Below are 24,082 nucleotides of genomic sequence, written 5' to 3' on the forward strand. Positions count from 1 at the left end.
ATGTCTCTTATGTCTGTAGATTCATCCAGTTGTAGTGAGAAAGCAACACAATTTGAAACATCCTTTAACATTTGTTCAGGTGTGTCTCCACACATCTTTTCTATTTGCTGCACGACGGTGTTTCTTAACAATTGTGCATCTTGAATAGAAGCTATGATCTCTTTCTTATTTTAAAATCCTTCAAAAAGATTGTCAGCTGTTTCAAGAAAACAATCTTTTACAAATTCCCCTTCAGTGAAAGGTTTGCATTTCTTTGTGATCAGGTAGCTGACTTTGAAGGATGTTATGTATGGTTCCATTGACGGAATGTGACCTTGGCTTCGCCATCAACTGTTGCTGAGTAGCCAGTTTCTTTTTAAGTTCTTTGAACTTCAGTTTATGAATTTCACTTTTGGGTGGAAAATTAATGGGTGGAAAATTAACATCAAACTTATTGCTATGCAGAGCCTTATAATGACATTCCAGATTACCCTTTTTGGGCAAGGATACTGGGGTGTTACAAATTAGACAATAACACTTGTCCTGCACCATGATGAAGAAGTAGTCCATTTCCTATTCATCATGGTGCAGGACAAGGTTTTGCTCTTCTTTGGAACACTCATCTTTGTTATACTGGGGAGCCTTGATGTAAGAAGGCCAAATCTGCTAAGTTAATATAAACACTGGCTGAATCTGGTCCAAAACTGTTACTGTACAAAAGTATTAAAGATCAACAGGAACTGAAGACCTCTGGATGATGTGCAATACAAGGACTGATGATGCCAAAACCACACATGCAGTTCTAAAAGTAAAAATAAGAATTCATCATACTGCCACCAATAATCAAATACCACCAAACAGTCATCAAAAAAACTCAAACACCTGTCCAGCAAACCAGATAAAATCAAATACTGCCAAACAAGTTCAAATACCACCACATGCGATTTTAATAAATTCTGCACACATTCTCCGGTGGACTGTGGCGATAGCCCTCAAGTGTATTTTGCTTAAGTGGCTGGAAGCGGAGGGTCCTGACTTCTCCCTCTGGCAGTGCCGCCTGATTACACTTTTGATGTGGGAACGCTGAGATGTGCAAGACTTTTCTGCCCTGCCTGGCCGGATTTTCCAACGTACCTGGGAGCCTTTTTGGAACACTATGACTCCGGTGGCACGTAAACGCCTCCTGAACTGTTGATTGGGACTACTTTTTTACATCTGTTGTCTGCTTTGCATATAATTGCCTTTGTCTTTGATTGGTTCATTTGGGCTGGGCTTGAAGGAGGACTGGGATTGGGGTGGTTTGGGAGAGGTTTGTTAGGGTGGTAAGTTGTGTTCCTTCTACATGTACCATGCTCTTGGGCGGTGGTTTCTTCTTTGTATTTTGACTGGTTTCATTTGTTGTTTCACTGATGGGGGTTTGGGAGTAGAGGTGGTCGCTTCATGTTGAGTTTTGTGCTGTTGGAACATTGTGTGCTGTTAAAATGTGAGCTTAATTTCTGTGTTGCCTTGTACTTCTGTATCATCCCTTGATAAGCTCAATAAAATATATTTGATAATCAATTCTGCACACAGTGTAGAATCAACGCAAAGGCAAGGCGAAATAAAATTGCAGTGTAGAATCAACGCAAAGGCTAGGAGAAATAAAATTGCAGAGACAAGCAAAAGTCACAGTGGTTTGAGCCAATTTGAAGGCAAGGCATAGACAAGTTAGAACAAAATTGGAAAACCTGCCAAAATCACCAAATTCTTGACACTATGTTGCATCTACCTGAAAACGTTTAATGAAAGCGAACTATAAAGTGAACAACTACCAGCACACGACACAACTATTACGGTAAGTATATTCAGGTAAAGCCCGGTCGAATGGATATCACCCGGTATATAACACATTTCTCAGGGGTGTTGGGAGGGGAGCAGGAATGGGTGATTCTGAGAGGCAGGAGATGGGAGAGGGGAGATATTATGGAGACGTTTAAATACCTATGTAATGTAAATGCGCATGAGTCGAGTCTCTTTCATTTGAAAGGAAACTCTGCAATGAGAGGGCATAGGATAAAGTTAAGAGGTGATAGGCTCCGGAGTAATCTAAGGTGGTAGATGCGTGGAACAGTCTCCCTGAAGAGGTGGTGGAGACAGAGACTGTGTCTGAATTCAAGAGGGCCTAGGATAGGCACAGGGGATCTCTGAGAGAGAGAAAGGGATAATGGTTACTGTGGATGGACAGACTAGATGGGCCATTTGGCCTTTAAGTGTCCTCGTGTTTCTATGTTTCTAACCCCCTTCTCAGATGCTCAGTATTTTCTATCTCCAAGCAGGTGGATGGACATAGCTTTCAGCTTTCAGTCCAGTGGTAACTAGCTCCCAGTTGAGCTCCCTAGGGAGGCCATGTGGAGTACGTGCTTGGTAGTACCAGCCTCTGCCTCCTTCCTGATACCTCCTGCCCTTTGGTTCCCTCCTTTCCTAGATCTTGCAGCCTCTTCAGCCTGTTTTGTGTAAAGCAAAAGAAGAAAAGAGCAGGACAGGGAACAAAAGTGTATTTGTGCTGCAGTTTTAAAGAAAAAATAATGGAATGGAAGACAGGATAGAAACTGTTGGGGACAGTTTACAGGCAGGCAGAGGTGGGAATCAACAGTGGGGCGCCCTGTGTCATTGCCCCCAGTTCTTCCGTCCTGTGTCCTTAGTGCCCCATTGTCTCCATCCTGTGTCCTTAATGCCCCCAGTGCCTCCTTCCCGTGTCCTTAGTGCCCCCAGTGTCTCCCGTGTCCTTAGTGCCCCCAGTGCCTCCTTCCCATGTCCTTTTTTGAGACTAAGGTAAGTAAACACCGATCTGGATCAGGGGAGAGTATACACACTTTCGAGTCTGGGGTTGGCTCACATTATAATTCTGGGTCTAAGGGGAGTACACATTGTAATTCTGGGTCTAGGGGGAGTACACATTGTAATTCTGGGTCTAGAGGGAGTACACATTGTAATTCTGGGTCCAGTGAGAGAACACACATTGCAAATTGTACTAAAGGAGTTCAAGTAGCCCAAGCGGGAATACCCCCAAAGGGTACACGCATTTCCGAGTCTGGAATAGGAACACACTGTAGTTCTGGGTCTGGGGAGTCCAGGATAGGTGCACATTGTAACTCTGGGTTTAGGGAAAGTACAAAACATGCGAATAATGCTAAAGGTGTCCAAGTAGCTCAAGCGGGAACATCCCCACTGAGACATAACAAACATACAACATGGAGGGCTATGTACGTAAACGCCCACAGTCTGGGAAACAAGATCTTGGAATTAGAAATAGGAATGAGGAATGCCGACCTGGATGTGGTGGCGATATCTGAGACCTGGCTCATGGATTCCCATGGGTGGGACATGGTCATACCGGGTTACAACTTGCTTCGCCGGGACAGGGAGGGCAAAATGGGAGGAGGTGTAGCATTATATACTAAAGATGACATTGAGGTCACCAGAATCACAGATGCCCACTACACTGGGGAATCCCTTTGGGTAAATTTGGCCAGAGGGAAGGACAAATGCCTGTATCTTGGCATAATATACAGACCCCCAAGACAACAGGATGACCTAGATATGGAATTAATCGGAGATATAGAGAATAACACCTTGCGTGAGGACACAGTATTGTTAGGTGACTTCAACATGCGTGGGACACGCTTTCCTCTGCTTCCGGCAGCAGCAGGAGGCTATTAAACTCTATGAAGGGAGCAAGACTCATGCAACTGGTGTTGGAACCAACAAGGGATCAGGCAATACTGGACCTGATACTTACCAATGGAGAAAGTGTCACAGAGGTCTCGGTGGGCGACACATTGGCCTCCAGTGACCACAACATGGTATGGTTCAATCTCAGGAAAGGTTTCACTAAATCTACCACACTGACCAAGGTCCTCAAATTCAAGGACACAAACTTCAAAGAAATGGGAAACTTTGTTCACCAGGCACTACAAAGCCAAGCAGAAACCGATAACGTGGAAGAAATGTGGTCGACTTTGAAAGCCACCATACAAGAAAAAACAAACCGCTATGTTAAATCGGTAAGTAAACGGCGAAGGAACAATAAGCCATAGTGGTTCTCTGCGGAGATTTCGGACCTTATCAAGGAGAAGAAAAAAGCATTCATCTCTTACAAACAATCAGGGAAACAGGAGTCTAGGGAAGTCTATCTGGCCAAGTCAAAAGCCGTCAAAACAGCAGTTAGGGAGGCCAAATTCCGCATGGAGGAGTCTCTAGCGAAGAACATCCAGAAAGGAGATAAATCCTTCTTCAGGTATATCAGTGACAGAAATAAGAACTCAGGCGGGATAGTACGTCTTAGGAAACCAGACGGAGACTATGTAGAAGTGGACTCGAAAAAAGCCCAACTGTTAAATGAATACTTCTGCTCAGTCTTCACCCGCGAATCGCCAGGACTCGGCCCTCAGCTACAGACAAGGGTTGACGCAGATGACCCGTTTAGTAATTTCGAGTTTACACCCAGCGGTGTCTACTGCGAGCTGTCAAAGCTTAAGGTTAACAAGGCAATGGTGCCTGACAACCTACACCCCAGGGTACTCAGGGAATTGTGTGATGTCTTGGCGGAACCGCTATCGGCACTCTTCAATCTCTCCCTTAGTACGGGTAATGTCCCGTTGGATTGGAAGACAGCTAACGTCATTCCACTCCACAAGAAAGGCTCCAAGATGGAGACAGCAAACTACAGACCGGTGAGTCTCACATCAATAGTGTGCAAACTAATGGAAACTCTAATCAAACGCCAATTGGATACGATCATGAATGAGGAGAATGTACGGGATCCCCGTCAACATGGATTTACTAAGGGGAGATCCTGCCAATCCTGATCAACTTCTTTGACTGGGTGACGAGGAAGCTGGATGTTGGGGAGTCCCTGGACATCGTACACCTGGACTTCAGTAAAGCATTCGATAGCGTACCACACCGCAGGTTGCTGAGCAAGATGAGTTCTATAGGATTGGGCGACACATTGACAAAATGGGTTGGGAACTGGCTTGGAGGTAGGCTTCAGAGGGTAGTGGTGAATGGCACCCCCTCCGAAATGATGGAGGTAATCAGTGGAGTGCTGCAGGGCTCGGTCCTGGGCCCGATCCTATTCAACATCTTTATAAGAGACTTGGCAGAAGGGCTGCGAGGTAAAATAACATTATTTGCCGATGACGCCAAACTAAGCAATGTCCGACAACATGATGTACGACCTACTCCTACTGGAACGCTGGTCTAGGTCCTGGCAACTCAGCTTCAATGCCAAAAAATGCAAAGTCATGCACCTGGGCAGCCAAAATCCATGCAAGACTTACACCCTTAATGGCGAGATCATAACAAGAACTGAAGCAGAACAAGACTTAGGGGTGATCGTCAGTGAGAACATGAAGACTGCCAATCAAGTGGAGCAAGCTTCATCCAAGGCAAGGCAAATCATAGGTTGCATACGCAGGAGTTTCGTAAGCCTGAAGTCATTATGCCATTGTATAGATCCATGGTGAGGCCCCACCTGGAATACTGTGTGCAATTCTGGAGGCCGCATTACCGTAAGGATGTGCTGAGACTGAAATCGATCCAGAGAATGGCCACCCGGATGGTTTCGGGACTCAAGGATCTCCCGTACGAGGAACGGCTGGATAAGTTGCAGCTGTACTCACTCGAGGAACGCAGAGAGAGGGGTGACATGATTGAGACATTCAAGTATCTCACGGGCCGCATCGAGGTGGAAGAAGATATCTTCTTTTTCAAGGGTCCCACGGCAACAAGGGGGCATCCGTGGAAAATCAGGGGCGGGAAACTGCACGGGGACACCAGGAAATTCTTTTTCACTGAAAGGGTGGTTGATCACTGGAATAGTCTTCCACTTCAGGTTATTGAGGCCAGCAGCGTGCCTGATTTTAAGGCCAAATGGGATAGACATGTGGGATCTATTCTCAGAGAAAGGTAGGGGAGGGTCATTGGGGTGGGCAGACTAGATGGGCCGTGGCCCTTATCTGCCATCTATTTCTATGTTTAGTGCCCCCCAGTGCTTATGTCCTGTGTCCTTAGTGCCCCCAGTGCCTCTGTCCTGTGTCCTTAGTGCCCTCAGGGCCTCCTATGTCCTTAGTGCCCTCAGTGCCTCTTCTTGTGTCCTTAGTGCCCCCCAGTGCCTCCTTCCTATGTCCCCCTCACTTCCTTCCAGACTTTCTCACCCCCACCTTCCGAAGCCAGCCTGCCTGCCTCCCTCCCATCCCCCTTTGCAGTATAACCCTTGAGAAGCATGTTTCCATCTTCCCCCCCCCCCCGCCACTACCACTGCCGTGCAGCCGCCCCACTGACCTTCCCATTATGAGTCGACCAACAAGCCTCCCGGCTCCAGCAGCGTCCCCAGCGCTCTGCTTTGCGGCCTTCTGCTGCCCTGATTTCCTCTGCCGCATCTCTCATGATGTCATCAGGGACGCGGCAGAGGAAATTGGGGCGGTGGAGGGCCATGAAGCAGCGTGTTTGGAGTGCTGTGGACGCTGATGGAGGCAGGAGGTTTGTGGTTGTCTCATGGTGGGACGGTCGGATTGGAGGGTCAACGGGGGTTTGGGTGCGGCGGGGGAGGGGGGGCAACGACGACAAATTGCGTTACGAGAAAACAGAACCCTAGGCGCGCATGCGTACTCCTACCTGCCACGGACATACAGATCACGGAACACGCAGGTAGGAATACGCATGCGCGCTTAGCATTTTATTATAGTAGATAACATACCAACTTAATAAATAAATAAGGCAGACCACTCTAAAATCAGTAAAAGGGAAGATGACTTACTCAGCTGGTGCAAAGTCACAAACTTCACCAGAACTGATCAATTAACTGTGTTAGATAAAATAATAGATAATGACAGCAAACTATGAAACCAGAAAACAATCTGTTGGAAAATTCCTCTTATGTGTCGCCTTCTGAGGTAATTTGAAACAGGTAATCAGACAAGCTTGCTGTCAGCATAACTTATATGTTCTAGTCATGTCATGTGTGCATGCATAATTGACCCCAAGGAGGCACCAAATAGATTATATCCTTTCTTTTCCATTATTCATTTAAATATCCTGCCAAAAGGATTATAAACATTAAAATCTCCACTAATGAGGTTCTTTAAACAGTACTGTTGCAAATTTCACAAAATAATTTATATACAGGGTACTGCCTTTCACAGCAAATCAACATGAATTCCATCATAGTAGAACAGAATGCCAAAATTCAGGACAGAAAACAACATCAGAACTATTACAATTAGTAAATTTCATAAGTTCATTCTCTCTCCTGTTATTGGGTGTACATACTGTAGGTTTTAATTTTAATATTTACTTTGCAAACAGAACAAGCCCTGCATTTAAAGTGCCCTGCAGGCCTGTGGGTTAACTGTTGGTGAGCCATAAAAATGGCTGAATGTACCAATATGTCTTTAAGATTGTTCCCTTTCTTGTGTGAAATTACGATGTCCTTTATCCCAGGACAAGCAGGCAGTCTGTTCTCACATATGGGTGACGTCATCAGCGGAGCCCGGATGCGGAAGCTCGCAAGCAGACTTGCTTGAAGAAACTAGAAGTTTTGAGTCAACCGCACCACGCATGCTCGAGTGCCTTCCCGCCCATCGTAGGGCGTGTCTCCTCAGTTCTCAGTTTTCTGCGGAGCCGAGAAGTCCGTCTTTGACTCTCTGCGTTTAACTTTATTACTTCGTGCCTTCTCTGCACCGCAGTTTGTGTTTTTTTTCTTCGTGAATCGCTGTTTTTCCTTTTCTTTCTTTAAAAAAAAAAAAAATTTTATTTTCTTCCTTTCGGCTGCCGGGGCAGGCCGCTCGGCTGCAGCTCAGGGGCTTCGATTTTGCGGCGGCTGTTTTTCCTTCTATGTCCTGGCCAGCAACAAGCTTCAAGAAGTGTAGCCAGTGCCAGCGTGCAATTTCCTTCACGGACCCACACTGTTGATGCCTCAAGTGCCTTGGGCCGGATCATCAAACAAAGTTGTGCGATGATCTCTTCAACCTCAAGCCCTTAAATGTCGTCTTCTTTTGGTGGAGAAGCTCTTCGGGATGGATTCTTCCTCCGATCCCTCGACTTTGAAGGCGACCTCGGCCTCACCTTCGACCGAGACTTCTCCTGCTTCTACTGCTTCCACCTCAAGCCTCTTCAGACCTTCGTCGTTTGCAGCGGCTCTCTCCTCGATGACTTCTGCTGTATCTTCCCCTGTATCCTCAGGTCAGATAGCTCAGCAGAAAGTTCCAGCGGTGGTGCTTAAGGTACCTAAGACTTCTAAGTTGAAGCACATTTTCACTGCCTCTGTGGAACCTCCAGCCAAAGCAGGTGGTCCGGTTCCAGATGCGGATCCATCCTTCTGGCTTCTTTCCAGACCATGTTGGAGAAGCAATTCATTCAGTTCCTCACTAATATGGGATCGAAGCTTCTTCCTCTCATCCAGCCTGGGCATTCTGCAGACTCTCGCGTGGTTGAACCTCTTCCTTTGCCTCAGTCTGAATTTGCACACTCTTTGCAGGGAGCAGAGTCTCTGCGAGTGTCTGGTCTGGCATTCAAGCACATGAAGCAAGGAGCAGATTCTTTGCAAGTGCCTCAGCAGGAATCCTCACACTCTATACAAGGAGCAGAGTCTTTGGAGTGCATCGAGGTTCCTCCATCAAGCCTCTGGCACTTCGATCCATAGCCTCCAGCTCTATCCATTCCTTGGTGGCATCGACTGCTTCTGTCTCCAAGGTGAAGTCTCCTCGATCTTCGAGATCTGCTTCCAATACTATTCTCACCGACGATCGAGGCCTTCATCGAGGCATACTTCCAGACATAGTTCTTCTTCTAAAGAACGTCTGTCTTCAACTAAGCCTCGATCTACTCCTACTTCTGCTAGACCGCCGACTCCTCGATCGAAATCTCCACTTCCAAACCTCGAGGATTCAGCGGTTTCAATTGCTTCGTCCAAGTCTCCGTATTCTTTTGATGCCTTTTATCCTGCCGAAGCTTCATCTTCGACCCAGGCTGCCTCAACAACCTCGAGTCCTTCTAGAGGCAAAGCATTGGCGGATTAGCTATCTTTTTCATCTTTTCTTCGTCAGATGGCTGTTGACTTGGATCTTCAATTAGATGCTGGTTCCAAATACTCTAAGGAGTATCTTGAAGTCATGCATCTTCCTCAACCTCCGGCAGAGTCACTTAAGCTCCCTCTTCACAAGCTTTTGTCTCAGACTTTTGCCAGATGCCTGGAGACCCCTTATACCATTCCAGCTGTTCCAGGCAAATTGGACTCTAGGTATAAAACTCTCCATCGCAAAGGGTTTGACAACTCAGTTATCTCATCAATCCCTGCTTGTGGAGTCATCCTTAAAGAGGTCCCATCCTTCCAAGGTTTATGCCACCGTTGCTCCTGGAAGGGAAAGGAAAACTGGACAAATTCGGACGTCGAATCTATCAAAATTCTCTGATGTCCTCTAAAGTCCTTAATTATAATTTTCATTTTATTACTTATTTTGAGTTCCTCATAACTCTTTTACCTAAATTTTTGAGTTATTTGGCTACTCAAAAACACTTTGAATTTCAAGAAGTCATTGCTTCTCTATCACAACTCGGATTACATCTCCTTCAGTCGTCTTATGATGCCTTCAAGTTGTCTGCCCGGGCGGCTGCTTGCTCTGTAGCAATGCATCACCTTGCCTGGCTTCGTATCATTGACATGGACTCTCTGGATCTCAAGGAGGCCTACACTCATATTCCCATTCATCCGGCCTCCCGTCAATATCTCAGATTTCGGGTGGGGAATCTACATTATCAATACACAGTGCTGCCCTTCGGCCTGGCTTCATCTCCCAGAGGGTTCACCAAGTGCCTGGTAGTGGTAGCAGCAGCTCTAAGGAACCATGGTCTTCAGGTATTTCCCTACCTTGACGACTGGCTCATCAAAGATTCAACATATCAGGGGGTTATTGTAGTGACCCAACGAACTACCTGGTTCCTACAAAATTTAGGATTCGAAATCAACTTTCCCAAATCCCAACTTCAGCCCTCACAGAGTCTACAATTCATCGGAGCTGTTCTGGACACTGCCCAACTCAAAGCATTTCTTCCACAACAACATCTGGAAGCTCTTCTTCAACTCTGTCATACAGTGTCTTCCTGCTCTTCCATCTCAGCGAGACACATGATGGTACTCCTAGGTCACATGGCCTCCACAGTACACGTGACTCCTTTTGACAGACTTCACCTCAGAATTCCTCAGTGGACTATGGCATCTCAATGGACGCAGGTTTGCGACCCACTTTCTCGACACATAACAGTCACTCCTTCATTGATGCAGCCTCTCTGTTGATGGATGCTCTCTTCCAATCTCTCCAGAGGCTTGATGTTTCAAACCCCCCCCCCATCAGAAGGTCCTCACGACAGATTCTTCGACCTACGCTTGGGGTACTCATCTCGATGGTCTCCGTACACAAGGCCACTGGACCAGTACGGATTGTCAGTGTCATATCAATCTGTTGGAACTCAGAACGATCCTCAAGGCTCTCAGCACTTTTCAACATCATGTTCATGACCAGGTAGTCCTCATTCGGACGGACAACCAAGTCGCTATGTATTATGTCAACAAACAGGGAGGGATGGGATCTGCCTCCCTTTGTCAAGAAGCTCTGAAGGTTTGAGATTGGGCACTCCGCCACAACGCCTTCCCTGGAGAAGAGGAGACTTAGAGGGGATATGATAGAGACTTATAAGATCATGAAGGGCATAGAGAAAGTAGAGAGGGACAGATTCTTCAAACTTTCGAATAATAAAAGAACAAGAGGGCACTCGGAAAGGTTGATAGGGGACAGATTCAAAACAAATACTAGGAAGTTCTTTTTTACCCAACGTGTGATGGACACCTGGAATGCGCTTCCAGAGGACGTGATAGGGCAGAGTACGGTACAGGGGTTTAAGAAAGGATTGGACAATTTCCTACTGGAAAAGGGGATAGAGGGGTATAGATAGAGGATTACTGCACAGGTTTTGGACCTGTTGGGCCACCGCGTGAGTGGACTCCTGGGCACGAAGGACCTCGGGTCTGACCCAGCAGAGGCATTTCTTATGTTATGTTCAAAGCTGTCTGTATACAAGGGGCGAAGAATTGCTTGGCGGACAACTTGAGTCGTCTTCTGCAACCTCACGAATGGACACTCCATTCCTCGCCTCTTCATCACATGTTTTCACAGTGGGGAATGCCTCAGATAGACCTCTTTGCAGCTCCCCACAATTACAAACTGCCGCCAGTTCTGCTCCAGGATATACTCTCCTCATCGCCTCGAGGCCCATGCTTTTCTTCTGGAATGGACAAATCTCTTCCTATATGCATTCCCTCTCATTCTCAAGACTCTGGTCAAGTTGAAGAACGATCATGCCACCATGATTCTGATTGCTCCTCGGTGGCTGAGACAACCATGGTACTCCCTTCTACTTCAACTCAGTAGCAGGGAGCCATACCTTCTACCAGTTTTTCCATCTCTGCTTACAAAGAGTCAAGGGTCTCTCCTTTATCCCAACCTGCAGTTTCTACACCTGACAACTTGGTACCTCTCAACATGACTCCTCTTTAGTTTTCTCAATCTGTAAGAGACGTTTTAGAGGCTTCTAGGAAGCCTACCAGTAGACCATGCTATTACCAAAAATGGACTAGCTTTCCTACGTGGTGTTTTTCTCATGATAAGGAGCCTTAACATTCCTCCTTATCTTCAGACCAGCGTCTTCGGGCCGCGTGGGAGCCCTGCTCCTCCCCCGAAACCCCTGCAAGCCTTCACTGATTTTTTCAGGAGCAGCACCTCTGCCATCCGGTGCTGCTCCTCTTCAGACCAGCGTCTTCGGGCCGCGTGGGAGCCCTGCTCTGCCCCCGAAACCCCTGCAAGCCTTCACTGATTTTTTCAGGAACAGCACCTCTGCCATCCGGTGCTGCTCCTCTTCAGACCAGCGTCTTCGGGCCTCGTGGGAGCCCTGCTCCGCCCCCGAAACCCCTGCAAGCCTTCACTGATTTTTTCAGGAGCAGCACCTCTGCCATCCGGTGCTGCTCCTCTTCAGACCAGCGTCTTCGGGCCGCGTGGGAGCCCTGCTCCGCCCCCGAAACCCCTGCAAGCCTTCACTGATTTTTTCAGGAGCAGTACCTCTGCCATCTGGTGCTGCTCCTCTTCAGACCAGCGTCTTCGGGCCACGTGGGAGCCCTGCTCCGCCCAAACCCCCCCCCCCGAGGTCTATCCCCTATATTCTTCCTCCGCCCGACGCCGTCTTCCCAAGCAGGAGAGCACAGCTCCCTCTCTCTCAAGCCACCGGGGACCACTGAAAACCTCCTACCGGTGTAGGTCGCTGATCGGGCTGACCTTACCCAACTTTCAACTGATCACTCAAACTTTTAACTGACCCCCCCCCTCAGGTCGACAAACCCACAAAAAAAAATTTTAAAAAAAAATTAATACATTAAAAAAAAAAATAAAAAAATCAGGACCCCTGGATACACTCCCTGACCTATTATTCAACTGCACTGCTTGTTTCTTAAACTGCATATTTTGCCAAGACCCACCTCAAATTGTATCGCTCTATCAACAATCTGTTCTAAGTTCCAACCTGTCCGGTATCACACTAGAATCTGCTGGACACAAATCCCTTTTCAGTCTCTGTTCCCCCCCATTCGCTATCAGCTCTCCTGAACCCTCTCTTCCCCTCCCCTCCCTCCTGGCAAATTCTCTGACCAACCCCCTCTCTTTTGGCCCACCTGAATCCAACCATGAAGCCATCACTCTGGCCCCTTATTCTCCTTCTCTGCTCCCTCACAAACACTTCCCACTCCCAAAAACCTCTCCCCCCCCAAAACTCTCCCGATGCTACATTCACCAACAACATCTGCCCTGGTCTCAGAATCCCTACGCTAGTACCCACCAGACACCATCATTTCAAAAAACACCGACGAGTAAACCTCACCTCCTTAAAGCCTGTTCCCCCCAGCAAACCTACCCAACCTTTCCTCAGACTCTCTCACCCCAGTCCCTACTCTCTACTGTAACACCAGATCCGTCAGAAATAAGACCCAAATAGTAAAAGATCTACTCGAGGATTTTGATCCAGGTTTTTTGTGCATCACTGAATCATGGATCAAAAAAGATGGACCTACTCACTCAAAATGAACTCTGTCCCCCGGGCTACCATGGTCTTTTCTCTCCTAGAATAAACCGGAAAGGAGGAGGTCTAGCCTTTCTCTACAAATCATTCTTTAATGTTGAGCTCCTCAAAAAGGGCAGCCATCCTTCCTTAGAATTCATGCTAGCTTCAATTAATGACGAACTTCATCCCCACCCACTAGGCATTCTGCTACTCTACCGCCCACCCATCCCCTGGAACAATTCCTCTGACCTTGTTCTTGAGACCATAACAAGGGCCTATCTAAAATTCCAAAGACTTCTGATCATTGGTGACATAAACCTTCATCTAGATGACAACACCAACAAGGACACAACTGATTTCAAAGACTTCCTCATTTCCTTAGGCTTCACTGCTCCACCGCCCACCCCTACCCACGAAAAGGGACACTCCATTGACATCATCAGCTTTCTCGACCTGACTGAGCACAAAACTTCCACTGATGGGACCCGTTGGGAACATCACCTCCCTGGTCCGATCACCTCCTAGGTTCCTTCTGCCTTCCTGTCTTCATGTCTGACCTTGGTAACCCAACTCGAGCCAAACACACCATCACCTACCGTAAAAAAATCACAAGTGAATTATTCTGGTCCCAGTTTCTTAACAAACTCCCTCCTCTTCCCAATCACACGGATCCAGACTCAATCTGGCACAACTGGGTGACTCTTTCCGAAACCACATACCGTGCTCTTGCCCCCCTAGCCACTAAACCCATCTACTCTCATAAGGCTCCCTGGTATCTCCCCTACCACAGGGAATTAAAACAGAAATGTCAAGCCCTGGAGCGAAAATGGAAAAAAATCGAAAAATGGAAAAAATCGAAATCCCCCTCAGACAGGCTATCCTGGAGAGAAAACATCAAATTCTCCAACTCCGTACTATAAAAAGCTAGGAAGAATTTCTATGGGGACAAAATATCCAGATCAAAAAATCAAATCAGTACACTGTTCCACATCTGGCGAAACCTAACTTCTAAAAATGAATCCTCCCCCACCTCCCCCCTCCCTTCTCCAAATGACCTAGCCAAATTCTGCAATGATAAGATCACTACCATAAAGAGCTCGTTCCCCCCAGCTATCTCTTACAACTCTCTTCCTCCGAAGGACTCTGACCCTATCCCTGCTGACAGATCATGGACTACTTTCGAACTCATATCCGAGCCCCAGATCTCCAAACTTTGCCTCAAACTCAAATCCTGCAAATGCATCCTAGAGCCTTTCCATTCCTACCTCTACGAAAACATCCCTGCACAGGCCATCTCTTCCCTTACTAACCTTATAAATAAAGCTTTACTATCGGGCCTGTTCTCCACAGAAATGGGGCACATTGCCTTATCCCCTCTTCTGAAAAAAGCCGATCTAGACCCCTCCTTACCATCGAACTACCGCCCCATAGCTAACATCCCTCTTTTAACAAAACTTCTAGAGACCATAGTCGCTACTCAGCTCTCCTCTTACCTAGATAGATTCTCCATTCTCCAACACTTCCAATACAGATTTAGACCCAATTTCAGCACCGAGTCCCTCCTAGTTTCCTTAATTTCAAAGGTGCAACAACTACACACTCGAAACAAATTTGCCGTTCTTCTACAGTTCGATCTTTCCACGGCTTTCGACGTAGTGCACCATGACATACTAATCTACCAACTTTCTGAGATAGGAATAGACTCCTTTGTCATAAAGTGGTTCTCTAACTTCCTTCGCGCTCGCTCCTACACTGTCAACGCAAACGGCTCCAAATCTGCTTCGTGGACACCTTCCTGTGGTGTCCCACAGGGTTCTCCCCTATCTCCTATTCTCTTCAACATGTATATGACCTCCCTGAAGCTCCTCAAACTATCCCCCCTTGAAACACTATACACATATGCAGACGATATCCTTATCCTCCTCGAAACAGATCAGAACCTTACAAACCTCCAAGAGAACATCACTTCATGCATAATGAGACTTCATGCCTGGTCCCTCTCTGTAAAGATGAAATTAAATGAATCAAAAACAAAATTACTCTGGCTCGGCCCAAAATTAGTTCATCTGCCCACCCTCTTCACACTACCCACAGGCCCTGCTCTTGATTTCTCAAGCAAGGTCCTCGGCATCACTATCGATTCCTCTCTCTCCTTCAGCGATCACCTGAATTTCCTGGCAAAATCATGCTTTTTCAGCCTCCACATGCTGAGGAGAGTTAGATCCTATTTTCACCAAAAACATTTCACCGTCCTTGTACAATCCATTATCCTATCCAAACTCGATTACTGTAATGCCATTTATTTATGCCTAACAAAAAAAAGTCTTCGCAGACTCCAGCTTATCCAGAATACTGCAGCCAAACTGATTTTTGCTAAACGCAAATTTGATCACGTCTCCCCACTACTTATCAATCTTCACTGGCTCCCAGTACTTTCCAGAATTCATTTCAAATGCTCCTGCCTGGCGTTCAAGATCATTCACGGCATCCTTCCGCCCCTAATCCTCCTATCCTTCCTCGCCCTGACACCTGCTACCACCAGATCAGCCCACAGACATAAATTATCCTTCCCCTCTCTACACGGCATCCTCCACGCAGGAAAACTGGGAAGATCCCTCCTCTCCAAAATCACGGGCCTTTGGAACGATTTCACTATCCCGCTGCGGAACCTGGGCTCCCTCCAACTATTCCGAAAACAACTGAAAACCTGGCTTTTCTCTAACATATAACATCTCTTCCTCTGTTCCATCCCCTCTTTATATACCCCCTTGTAAATCTTTCTCCTCTCTCTTCCTATATTTTTAGCTTTGTAAACCATGTCGAGCTCCACTCCCTTGGAGATGATGCGGTATATAAACTTAAGGTTTAGTTTAGTTTAGTTTCTGTTTTGGACTATCTTTTGCACTCCGCTTCTGGCCTCAAGTCTACATCGATCCGAGTCCATATCAGTGTAATTGCAGCTTTCCATCAGCCTATTGAAGGGAAACCCCTCTCTGCTCATCCGGTGGTTTCCAGATTCTTGAAAGGACTTTTCAATGTCAAACCTCCTCTCAAACCACCTCCTGTGGTTTGGGACCTCAATGTTGTCCTTGCTCAACTGATGAAGCTTTCATTTGAACCAATTGACAAGGCTCATCTGAAGTATCTCACTTGGAAAGTGGTGTTTCTCATTGCCCTCACTTCTGCTAGACGAGTCAGTGAGCTGCAAGCTTTAGTTGCTGATCCACCTTTCACGGTGTTTCATCATGACAAAGTGGTCCTTCGTACTCATCCAAAATTCCTCCCTAAAGTGGTCTCGGAATTTCATCTCAACCAATCTTTTGTTCTTCCAGTATTCTTTCCAAAGCATCATTCTCATCCTGGAGAAGTAGCTCTTCATACTCTGGACTGTAAACGTGCTTTGCCCTTCTATTTGGAACGCACCAAACCACACAGAACTGCCCCTCAACTTTTTGTCTCCTTTGATCCAAATAAGTTGGAACATCCTATCTCTAAGCGTACCATCTCCAAGTGGTTGGCTACTCGTTAGAGAATGACACGATGGTTGTTACCCGCGGCTAGCCGCGAGTAGCTGCTGGTAACCTGCTGAAACGGGGAAGAAAAAATAGTGGTCTCTGCGGGGACGGGGACAAGGCCATTCATCGCCCCGTGGAGTGGTGAATGGACTTGTCTCCGCAGTGAGGCAATCAAGGATTGCGCGGTCCCCACCCTCCCGATTGCAGCGTTTCGCCATCTCCTTCCCTCCACCTCACCTTAGATGTAGAGTTTTCTGGCTTTCTTTTTCGTCCAGCCACACGTGTTCAAAAAGCCGCGCACGCATGGCTGCTCGAGTTGATCAATCTTCTCCTCTCCTGCAATTTCCTGTTTCCGGTTGCATCAGAGGAGAATATTGAACAAATGAGCAGCCGCGCGTGCGGCTGGGCGAAAAAGAAAGCCAGCATACTCTACATCTAAGGTGAGGTGGAGGGAGGGAGATGGCGGAATGCTGCAATCGGTCGGGTGTCTGCTGTTTATGTATCACTGCCTGCCTGTGAGTTACAAAATCATTCATTTGAAAAAATGGCTTCTCCAATAACTAATATGCATTGCAAACAATATTCTTAGAGCTTGCTTAATTAAAATGTACAAAAAGTCCCATGACCGTCTTTAATTTCAGATGTACAAATCCTGAGTGGAACAGAATGTAAACAGTAACATTTTTCAGGTATTATTTGCAGACACATGTCAATAATCCCTCTTGAAAGTGATGGTGACCACATATAAAAAGAATACTGGCAAGTTAGAGGTATTTTAATGGAGGGCCACTGTCATTTGAGTTTTTGCAAATGAAGTTTGGATTTCCTGGTGCAGCAGTTGGTCAAACATAGTCCATGTTGGGACCCTACAGAAGATAAGTGGCCACATAGACATCCCAACTGGGTCAGACCAATGGACGATCTAGCCCAGTATCCTGTTTCCACAGTGACAAATCCAGGTCACAAGTACCTGGTAGAAACCCAAATAGTAACAACATTTCATGCTACCGATCCCAGGATAACCAGTAGCTTCCCCCATGTCTATCTCAATAACAGACTATGGACATTTCCTCCAGGAACTTGTCCAAGCCTTTTTTAAACCCAGCTACGCAACCCACTGTTACCACATCCTCCAGCAATAAGTTCCAGAGCTTAACTATTCTTTGAGTGAAAATATATTTACCCCTATTTGTTTTAAAGGTATTTCCATGCAGTTTCATCAAGAGTCCCCTAGTCTTCATAATTTTTGAAATAGCAAAAAAATCGATTCACTTTTACCCATTTTACACCACTCACGTTCCAGATCCTCCTGTTGCTCATTGTACTGCAGCATCTGCATGACTTTGTGCTCAGGTGGGCATTTTTAGTGTGCACAATTGACCTGATTCGAGCTATAGGTGAACATGGGGGACACGTCATTGCAAGGGAGGACAAGTCAATTGATTTATTTTATGTTCTGTTTTTACTACAGGGCAGAGGCACTGAAACAGATTCTCAATGCAGTAGTAGTAGTGGCAGGACTCTCTTCTGTCTTCATGATGTTTCACAGTACTGAAGCTTATTTGGGATGGCGGTGACGGGGATGGCGGTGATGGTGATGGGGCGGTGAAGGGGACGGTGATCTGGGGATGGAGCAGGAACAGATTTTTCCCCCTTGTCATTCTCTACTGCTTGTATCTCATTCTGCTATGCCCAGGCTGGATTACCCCTACACAATAGAGTCACAGCCCATAAAGTCAGAGCAATGGCAGCTTCCGTAGCTTTCCTCAGATCTACAACTATTGAGGAAATTTGCAAGGCTGCTACTTGGTCCTAATTCATACTTTCACTTCTCACTATTGTCTGGATGCTTTCTCCAGACGGGATGGACAGTTTGGCCAAACAGTATTACAAAATTTATTTTCCTAAATTGCCAACACTCCCACCATCCCATTCTGGTTAGATTGGAGGTCACCCATATGTGAGAATAGGCTGCCTGCTTGTCCTGGGATTAAGCACAGTTACCTACCATAACAGATGTTATCCAAGGACAGCAGGCAGCTATTCTCACAACCCACCACCTCCCCTGGTTGGCTTCTCTGCTAGCTATCTGAACTGAGGAAACGCGCCCTATGCTGGGCGGGAAGGCACTCGCACATGTGCTATGCGGTCGATTCGAAACTTCTAGTTTCTTCAAGCAAGTCTGCTTGCGAGCTTCCGCATCCATGCTCCACTGATGACGTCACCCATATAGCTGCCTGCCGTCCCTGGATAACACCTGTTACGGTAAGTAACTGTGCTTTTTCTGAAAATGCTCAATTTCCTTGATGGTATGCCAGTATTTCCAGAGTAAAATTGCTGTGACTAATAAAGATCTGCTCAAGATGATATCCATAGAACCAAGGGAGAAAATGGTGTGTATTACTGAGAAAAGTCAAAGCCAAAAGTCACAGCATGGAATTAGACCTGAGCATAAACAAGATGAAGATCATGAACATAGAAAATGATGAAGATTTTGAGCTTGAGGGTGACAGAATAGAAGTTGTAAAAGATTTCAATTTCCTGGGCTCTTTCGTAAACAAAGCAACTACCAGGGAAGAAATATTTTGCAGTATAGCACTTGGTTGTTCTTCAATGAAGGCCCTCGATAAAGTATTTAAAGACAAGGAAATAACACTCCAAATGAAGATCAGACTTGTCTATAAACTCATTTTCTCAGTTATCAATTATGAATGCAAAGACTGGAAACAAGACAGAAAGAAGATTGACTCTTTTGAGCTTTGGTGCTGGAGAAGGATTTTATGCATGCTGTGGACTGCCAGAAGAGTTAGCAAATCAATTCTGGAAGAAATCAAACCGGCTATGTTACTTGAAGCCTGATGAAGTTACGACTGTCTTATTTTGGTCACATTGTCAGAAGAGAGAGATCACTGGAGAAGGACATCATGTTTGGGAAGATTGAAAGAACCAGGCGAAGAGGGCAACCTGCAATCAGATGGCTGGACATGTTGGAAACAACCATGGGGATGACGCTGGAGGTCCTTACAGGAATAGCACAAAGAAGATTTCATTTTAGATCTGTAATTCATCATGTCACTGGGATTCGAACACAAATCGATGGCACCTAACAACAACTTTACCATTTACACATTTATCTAGAGATATTATCAAGATACTCTGGAAACACTGGCACGCCATCAAGGAAATTGAGCATTTTCAGAAAAAGAACAACATGATTGCACACTAGAAAGATAATTCTAAAGATATTTTGGTACTTTCACCTATACTGTAAAGTTGCTCGATCTGCCACCATGAGTTTGAGAGATGAAAGAAAATGGAGTTTTTCCTGACGAAGTTGAGGTGGAAGACGATTGGTGTTAAAGAAGAAAAGAAGATTTGCGGCTTGTTTGAATTCTATTGTATTGATATAAAAATTTTAGACTTTTTTGTTTTTTTTATACTTTTTTGTTGGATCTTAAACTTTTGTTTTTGGAGATCTTTTTGAACACTGGTTTGTACTGCAGAGATTTTTTCACTTTGATTGGGATTACTGGTCAACGGAACAGCATATTGAAGAATCATTGCAAAAATCCACTAATATAATTAAGTTGATCATCATTAAAGATAAGTAAAATATTTTTTGTCTATACCTTTGATACACCAATATTTTGAAGATCTTTTTATATATTATGGAGGTAGGGTGCGTGCAATGATGTGTGGCCTTATTATGTACCCTTATTATGTGCCCAATGATGTGTGCCCTTATTATGTGCCGTTCCCGGTATTAAGTGGTGTTTTTCTACTTAGCACTATTATCATTATGTATATTTTTGCATGTTTATTGAGTTGGTAGGATTTTTTTTTTTGCTGATAAAGAACAATTAACCCATAGACCTACAGGGCACTATACATGTAGGGCTTATTCTGTTGGCAAAGCAAATATTAAATCTGCCCAGTACCAACCTTGGTTCTTCAATTCATTTTCTAATTAGAGATCCTTTGTATTCATCCCACACTTTTTTTAAAATTGTCACTTTTAATTTCCACCACCTCTCTCAGGAGGGCACTCCATGCATCAACCACCCTCTCTTTGAAAAGGAATTTCCTAATATTACTCCTAAGTCTACCACCCTTCAGCCTCAATTCATGCCCTCTAATTTTACCATTTTCCCTTCTGTGGAAAACATTTATTTATATATTAATAACTTTAAAGTATTTAAATGTCTATCATATCTCCCCTGTCCCTTCCGTCCTCCAGAGTATATATATTCAGGTCTTCAGTCTCTTCTCCTACATCTTTTGGTGCAAACCCCAAACCATTTTTGTCACCATCCTCTGGACCACTTCAAGTCTTTTTACCTTCTTAGCTTGATATGGTCCCCAAAACCAAGCACAATACTCCAACTGAGGCCTCAACAGTGATTTGTAAAGGGGCATCAATACCTCCTACTGGTTATTTCTCTCTCTTTACCAGTGTTTCTCGATAAGCGTACCCTTAGGGGTATGCGGGTCGCTTGTTTGGGGTACATGGCCTGGATTCCAGTTCCCACCCATCCATAAAGGCGGCTACTGCTGCCGCCGGGGATCCTGCGTTCCAACCCGCTTCTCCCCCCTCCCGCCGCTGAATCCCCTTCTGGCGATCTCTGCCTTCCCTGCCCCCAAATCCGACACAATTACTTCCTTCTTCGAGCTGCACTCGCTCCTTCGGTCTTCAGCAGAACTACTTGCTTGGACAGCGCATGCAGTGATTCACACGCATGTAAGTAGCTGACCCAGAAACCTTCTCTCCTACGTCAGAGTTGACATTGGAGGGAAGGCTTGTGGGTCAGCCACATGCGTCGTGTGAATCACTGCTTGCGAGTGTGGCTCGAACAAGAACTGGGTCTTCTTCAGGGGACAGGGATGGGCGAGGGGAGATCCGTGGCAGGGGGCAGGTAGGATAGCGGGATCCCCGGAGGCAGCGGTGGCTTCTTCTATGGAGGGGCAGCTACATACATACAGGGAGGGAGCACAATTTTGACACAGATGGAGAGGAATGGGCATGAACATGGGACACAGAAGAGAGGGAGGAAGGGAGCGCTAACTTGGGGCATAGGAGGGAGGGAATAGAAAGGGAGAATTATTGGGTATAAGTGTGTGAATGAGAGGGAAAGATGGTGGCACATGGGAAAAGGAAGAAAGGAAAATTGGTCATAGAGAGAGGAGAGAGGGAGAAATGTTGGATATGGCGGTGGAGAGGGAACAGATGGACAGATTGAAGGGGATTGCAAGCGGAGGAATGTTAGACATAGTGATGGAGGGAGAGATGTGGCATTGTGCTAGAGAGGGGTGATAGAAGGAGAAATGGGCATGGGGCTGGTGGGCAGTGGTGAAAAATGCTGCATGTGATCCAGGGGATGAGAGAGGGAGAAATGTTGGATGTGGCAGTAGAGGGGGTGGGTGAGATGCCTGGATCTCTCAAGACAGATGGACAGAGAGAGAGAGGGAGACTTGTTGCTAAAAGGGGTGGAAGAGAGAGGAAGAAAAGTTGGACTCGTGGAGGGAGAGATGTTGGTTTAGGGAAGGGAATGAGGTCTTGAGGAGAGGAAGCATGCAGGAGGCAGAAAGTATTGGACTCATGGAGAGAGAAAGAGTGAGAGATGGATATGGAGGGAAAGAGAAATGTCACACTCAGGGGGAGAGGGCAGAGAGTAAAAAGTTCAACTAATGGAAAGAGAGAGAGAGAGATGTTGGTTGGGGAAGGGAGTGAGGACTGGAGGAGAGAAAGTGTACAGGAGGTAGAGAAAAGTATTAGTGAAGTGGACTGGTGGAAAGGAGGGAGAAATGTTGGATGTGGCAGTAGAGGGAATGGGAGAGATGCATCCTGGATCTATATCTATCTCTCTCTTTCCCCACTCCCTTTGCAGCAGGGGAAGGAATAAGAGAGAAAAAGAGACATGTTGCCAGTGGGGACGGAGGAGAGAGGAAGAAAAGTTGGACTCATGGATGGATAGTGAAAGATGTTGGTTGGGGAATGGAATGAGGTCTGGAGGAGAGGAAGCATGCAGGAGGCAGAAAGAAAGAAATATTGGATGCACAGTCAGAAGGAAGTGCAACCAGAGACTCATGAAATCACTAGACAGCAAAGGTAGGAAAAATGATTTTATTTTCAATGTAGTGATCGAAATGTGTCAGTTTTGAGAATTTATATCTGCTGTCTATATTTTGCACTATATTTGTCTATTTTTCTATAGTTGTTACTGAGGTGACATTGCATATTTTAAAGTCATCTGCTTTGACCTCTTTGAAAAAGCTCCCCAAATATAAATGATTAACATTTTCTCTGCATACAGTGTGCTTTGTGTGTTTTTTAATTTTGTGGTTGCCGTTATGTATTAAGATTATATTGTATGTGTATGAAAAATGGATGGAAGAAATTGCTTTACAATTAGTACTATTATTATTGGGGTGATGTCTGAGGTGGAGCTTGGGCAGGGGTACCTGGTTGATATTTATTAGACTTAGGGGGTACTTGGCTTGAAGAAGTTGAGAAACTCTGCTCTATACAGTCCTACATCCGTCTGGCTACAGTCACTGCCTTGTTACACTATTTCGTCGCCTTCCAATCCTCAGACACTTATCACCACAAGGTCCCTCTCCCCTGTCCTTGCATATCATCCTCTTACCTCCCAGCACATACAGCTCCCTTGGATTTCTAATCTTCAACTGCATCACTCTGCACTTCTTTGCATTGAATTTTAGTTTCTCTATTGCAGGGAGTTCACACATTAAATTGACCTGTGGGTTTTAGCAATACTTCCCCTGTATCACAGGCTCTGTTACAAAATATTTTTCTATTTCTTCATTATACATTATACATTAATCTCATTTTATAGTAATAGTGAAGTGCTCAGCCCACAACCCAACGTGATTTATAAAAAGTACAGGCTGCCACAGGAACCATCATTGCACCTCACGGTTCCCAATCCACCAAAACCAGCTGACCTATAAGAAAAAAATCTTCAATCTTATCTTCAATCTTATCTCATTGTTTTGTTACTTGGTGGAGTAATCGGTTCCTTATATACTAGCATGCCTGCATGTATAAATCTCACTTTCCCATACTAGTTACCAAGTTATCCCTTTTGAATTTCGCTAGAAATAAGTTTCCTCAGAAAGGGACACTACAAAAAAGAAACACAGTGTTACTAACATCCTACTAACCCTCTATGCTTGCAAACCAATACCCTTCACTACTGCTATTACTTAGACCATACGTCATCTTATTATCATATATCCATGTTATGTCAGCTGGTTTTGGTGGATTGGGAACCGTGAGGTGCAATGATGGTTCTGGTGGCAGCCTGTGCTTTTTATAAAGCATGTTGGGTTGTGGGCTGAGCCAAATATTAGACCTTTCTTCTAACTTTTGTAAATCCTTTCCATGCTTTCCACTCCCTACCTTATAATCAAGTATACAGTCAAACCTC

At 45.6% G+C, this 24,082-nt stretch overlaps 1 protein-coding gene across 6 annotated transcripts in view; it reads left to right on the forward strand.

Annotated features, from left to right (window-relative positions):
• The window catches only part of NSD3 (nuclear receptor binding SET domain protein 3), a 247,944-nt gene that overhangs the window by 20,756 nt on the left and 203,106 nt on the right, over positions 1-24,082 (forward strand). The gene's annotated exons all lie outside the window — the stretch shown is intronic.

Source organism: Geotrypetes seraphini, chromosome 6 (genome assembly GCF_902459505.1).
Source record: "Geotrypetes seraphini chromosome 6, aGeoSer1.1, whole genome shotgun sequence".
Classification (NCBI taxonomy): domain Eukaryota; kingdom Metazoa; phylum Chordata; class Amphibia; order Gymnophiona; family Dermophiidae; genus Geotrypetes; species Geotrypetes seraphini.